This window comes from Sinocyclocheilus anshuiensis, unplaced genomic scaffold, assembly GCF_001515605.1.
Source record: "Sinocyclocheilus anshuiensis isolate Anshui unplaced genomic scaffold, SAMN03320099.WGS_v1.1 scaffold4079, whole genome shotgun sequence".
Taxonomy (NCBI): Eukaryota; Metazoa; Chordata; class Actinopteri; order Cypriniformes; family Cyprinidae; genus Sinocyclocheilus; species Sinocyclocheilus anshuiensis.
In genome coordinates, this window is record NW_015556062.1 from 63,464 (window position 1) to 68,248 (window position 4,785).

The following is a 4,785-nucleotide window of genomic DNA, read 5'->3' on the forward strand; positions in this document are numbered from 1 at the left end:
TGCGGTTGCTAGGGTACCTGGGGCGGTTGCTAAGGTGTTGCTATGCGGTGGCAAGGGTACCAGCGGTGGTTGCTAAGCTGTTGCTATGCGGTTGCTAGGGTACCTGGGGCGGTTGCTAAGGTGTTGCTATGCGGTGGCAAGGGTACCAGCGGTGGTTGCTAAGCTGTTGCTATGCGGTTGCTAGGGTACCTGGGGCGGTTGCTAAGGTGTTGCTATGCGGTGGCAAGGGTACCAGCGGTGGTTGCTAAGCTGTTGCTATGCGGTTGCTAGGGTACCTGGGGCGGTTGCTAAGGTGTTGCTATGCGGTGGCAAGGGTACCAGCGGTGGTTGCTAAGCTGTTGCTATGCGGTTGCTAGGGTACCTGGGGCGGTTGCTAAGGTGTTGCTATGCGGTGGCAAGGGTACCAGCGGTGGTTGCTAAGCTGTTGCTATGCGGTTGCTAGGGTACCTGGGGCGGTTGCTAAGGTGTTGCTATGCGGTGGCAAGGGTACCAGCGGTGGTTGCTAAGCTGTTGCTATGCGGTTGCTAGGGTACCTGGGGCGGTTGCTAAGGTGTTGCTATGCGGTGGCAAGGGTACCAGCGGTGGTTGCTAAGCTGTTGCTATGCGGTTGCTAGGGTACCTGGGGCGGTTGCTAAGGTGTTGCTATGCGGTGGCAAGGGTACCAGCGGTGGTTGCTAAGCTGTTGCTATGCGGTTGCTAGGGTACCTGGGGCGGTTGCTAAGGTGTTGCTATGCGGTGGCAAGGGTACCAGCGGTGGTTGCTAAGCTGTTGCTATGCGGTTGCTAGGGTACCTGGGGCGGTTGCTAAGGTGTTGCTATGCGGTGGCAAGGGTACCAGCGGTGGTTGCTAAGCTGTTGCTATGCGGTTGCTAGGGTACCTGGGGCGGTTGCTAAGGTGTTGCTATGCGGTGGCAAGGGTACCAGCGGTGGTTGCTAAGCTGTTGCTATGCGGTTGCTAGGGTACCTGGGGCGGTTGCTAAGGTGTTGCTATGCGGTGGCAAGGGTACCAGCGGTGGTTGCTAAGCTGTTGCTATGCGGTTGCTAGGTTACCCGGGGCGATTGCCAAGGTGTTCCTATGCGGTTGATAAGGTATTCAGGGTGGTTGCTATGGTGTTGCTATGCGGTTGCTAGGGTACCTAGGGCAGTTGTTAGGTTTTACTATGTAGTTGCTATGGTACCCGAGGCAGTTGCTAAGGTGTTGCTATACGGTTGCTAAGGTACTCGGGGTTGTTGCTTTGCGGTTGCTAGGGTACTAGGGTTGGTTGCTATGCGGTTGCTAGGGTTCCCTGGGTGGTTGCTAAGGTGTTGCTATGCGGTTGCTAGGGTACTAGGGTTGGTTGCTATGCGGTTGCTAAGGTACCTGGGGTGGTTGCTAGGGTGTTGCTATGCGGTTGCTAAGGTACCTGGGGTGGTTGCTAGGGTGTTGCTATGCGGTTGCTAAGGTACCTGGGGTGGTTGCTAGGGTGTTGCTATGCGGTTGCTAAGGTACCTGGGGTGGTTGCTAGGGTGTTGCTATGCGGTTGCTAAGGTACCTGGGGTGGTTGCTAGGGTGTTGCTATGCGGTTGCTAAGGTACCTGGGGTGGTTGCTAGGGTGTTGCTATGCGGTTGCTAAGGTACCTGGGGTGGTTGCTAGGGTGTTGCTATGCGGTTGCTAAGGTACCTGGGGTGGTTGCTAGGGTGTTGCTATGCGGTTGCTAAGGTACCTGGGGTGGTTGCTAGGGTGTTGCTATGCGGTTGCTAAGGTACCTGGGGTGGTTGCTAGGGTGTTGCTATGCGGTTGCTAAGGTACCTGGGGTGGTTGCTAGGGTGTTGCTATGCGGTTGCTAAGGTACCTGGGGTGGTTGCTAGGGTGTTGCTATGCGGTTGCTAAGGTACCTGGGGTGGTTGCTAGGGTGTTGCTATGCGGTTGCTAAGGTACCTGGGGTGGTTGCTAGGGTGTTGCTATGCGGTTGCTAAGGTACCTGGGGTGGTTGCTAGGGTGTTGCTATGCGGTTGCTAAGGTACCTGGGGTGGTTGCTAGGGTGTTGCTATGCGGTTGCTAAGGTACCTGGGGTGGTTGCTAGGGTGTTGCTATGCGGTTGCTAAGGTACCTGGGGTGGTTGCTAGGGTGTTGCTATGCGGTTGCTAAGGTACCTGGGGTGGTTGCTAGGGTGTTGCTATGCGGTTGCTAAGGTACCTGGGGTGGTTGCTAGGGTGTTGCTATGCGGTTGCTAAGGTACCTGGGGTGGTTGCTAGGGTGTTGCTATGCGGTTGCTAAGGTACCTGGGGTGGTTGCTAGGGTGTTGCTATGCGGTTGCTAAGGTACCTGGGGTGGTTGCTAGGGTGTTGCTATGCGGTTGCTAAGGTACCTGGGGTGGTTGCTAGGGTGTTGCTATGCGGTTGCTAAGGTACCTGGGGTGGTTGCTAGGGTGTTGCTATGCGGTTGCTAAGGTACCTGGGGTGGTTGCTAGGGTGTTGCTATGCGGTTGCTAAGGTACCTGGGGTGGTTGCTAGGGTGTTGCTATGCGGTTGCTAAGGTACCTGGGGTGGTTGCTAGGGTGTTGCTATGCGGTTGCTAAGGTACCTGGGGTGGTTGCTAGGGTGTTGCTATGCGGTTGCTAAGGTACCTGGGGTGGTTGCTAGGGTGTTGCTATGCGGTTGCTAAGGTACCTGGGGTGGTTGCTAGGGTGTTGCTATGCGGTTGCTAAGGTACCTGGGGTGGTTGCTAGGGTGTTGCTATGCGGTTGCTAAGGTACCTGGGGTGGTTGCTAGGGTGTTGCTATGCGGTTGCTAAGGTACCTGGGGTGGTTGCTAGGGTGTTGCTATGCGGTTGCTAAGGTACCTGGGGTGGTTGCTAGGGTGTTGCTATGCGGTTGCTAAGGTACCTGGGGTGGTTGCTAGGGTGTTGCTATGCGGTTGCTAAGGTACCTGGGGTGGTTGCTAGGGTGTTGCTATGCGGTTGCTAAGGTACCTGGGGTGGTTGCTAGGGTGTTGCTATGCGGTTGCTAAGGTACCTGGGGTGGTTGCTAGGGTGTTGCTATGCGGTTGCTAAGGTACCTGGGGTGGTTGCTAGGGTGTTGCTATGCGGTTGCTAAGGTACCTGGGGTGGTTGCTAGGGTGTTGCTATGCGGTTGCTAAGGTACCTGGGGTGGTTGCTAGGGTGTTGCTATGCGGTTGCTAAGGTACCTGGGGTGGTTGCTAGGGTGTTGCTATGCGGTTGCTAAGGTACCTGGGGTGGTTGCTAGGGTGTTGCTATGCGGTTGCTAAGGTACCTGGGGTGGTTGCTAGGGTGTTGCTATGCGGTTGCTAAGGTACCTGGGGTGGTTGCTAGGGTGTTGCTATGCGGTTGCTAAGGTACCTGGGGTGGTTGCTAGGGTGTTGCTATGCGGTTGCTAAGGTACCTGGGGTGGTTGCTAGGGTGTTGCTATGCGGTTGCTAAGGTACCTGGGGTGGTTGCTAGGGTGTTGCTATGCGGTTGCTAAGGTACCTGGGGTGGTTGCTAGGGTGTTGCTATGCGGTTGCTAAGGTACCTGGGGTGGTTGCTAGGGTGTTGCTATGCGGTTGCTAAGGTACCTGGGGTGGTTGCTAGGGTGTTGCTATGCGGTTGCTAAGGTACCTGGGGTGGTTGCTAGGGTGTTGCTATGCGGTTGCTAAGGTACCTGGGGTGGTTGCTAGGGTGTTGCTATGCGGTTGCTAAGGTACCTGGGGTGGTTGCTAGGGTGTTGCTATGCGGTTGCTAAGGTACCTGGGGTGGTTGCTAGGGTGTTGCTATGCGGTTGCTAAGGTACCTGGGGTGGTTGCTAGGGTGTTGCTATGCGGTTGCTAAGGTACCTGGGGTGGTTGCTAGGGTGTTGCTATGCGGTTGCTAAGGTACCTGGGGTGGTTGCTAAGGTGTTGCTATGCGGTTGCTAGGGTACCTGAGGCGATTGATAAGGTGTCAATCTAAGGTGCTGCTATGCGGTTGCTTGGTTACCTGGGGTGGTTGCTAAGGTGTTGCTATGCAGTTGCTAAGGTATTCATGGTGGTTAGTAGGGTGTTGCTATACGGTTTCTATGGTATTCAGGGTAGTTAGTAGGGTTTTGCTTTGCGGTTGCTAGGGTACCAGGGGCGGTTGCTAAGGTGTTGCTATGCTGTTGCTAAGGTATTCGGGGTGTTTGCTAGGGTCTTGCTATGCGGTTGCTAGGGTATCACAGGTGGTTGCTATGCGGTTGCTAAGGTACCTAGGGTGGTTGCTAGGGTGTTGCTATTTGGTTGCTAGGGTACCCCTGGCGGTTGCTAAGGTGTTGCTATGCGGTTGCTAGGGTACCCAGGGCGATTGCCATGGTGTTGCTATGCGGTTGCTAGGGTACCCGGGGTGGTTGCTAAGTTGTTGCTATGTGGTTGCTAGGGTACCCGGAGTGGCTGCTAAGGTATTGCTATGCGGTTGCTAGATTTCCCAGGGCAGTTGGTAAAGTGTGGTAATGCGGTTGCTAGGGTGTTGCTATGTGGCTACTAAGGTACACTGGGTGGTTGCTAGGGTGTTGCTATGCGGTTTCTAGGGAACCCGGGGCGGTTGCTAAGGTGTTGCTATACGGTTGCTAGGGAGTTGCATAGCGGTTCTAAGGTACGCTGGGTGGTTGCTAGGGTGTTGCAATACGGTTGCTAGGGTAACCGTGATGGTTGCTAGGGTGTTGCTATGCCGTTGCTAGGGTACCCGGGGTGGCTGCTAAGTTGTTGCTATGTGGTTGCTAGGGTACCTAGGGCGGTTCCTAAGGTGTTGCTATGTGGTTGCTAGGGTACCCGGAGTGGCTTCTAAGGTATTGCTAT

General features: G+C 55.4%; 1 long non-coding RNA gene across 1 annotated transcript; it reads left to right on the forward strand.

Annotated features, from left to right (window-relative positions):
• Window positions 1-691: 691 nt before the first annotated feature.
• LOC107676184 (uncharacterized) lies at window positions 692-1,398 on the forward strand. Its single transcript, XR_001632704.1, has 3 exons — window positions 692-701; window positions 1,067-1,088; window positions 1,356-1,398. It is a non-coding gene; the product is annotated as an uncharacterized LOC107676184 (long non-coding RNA).
• The last annotated feature ends 3,387 nt before the right edge of the window (window positions 1,399-4,785 follow it).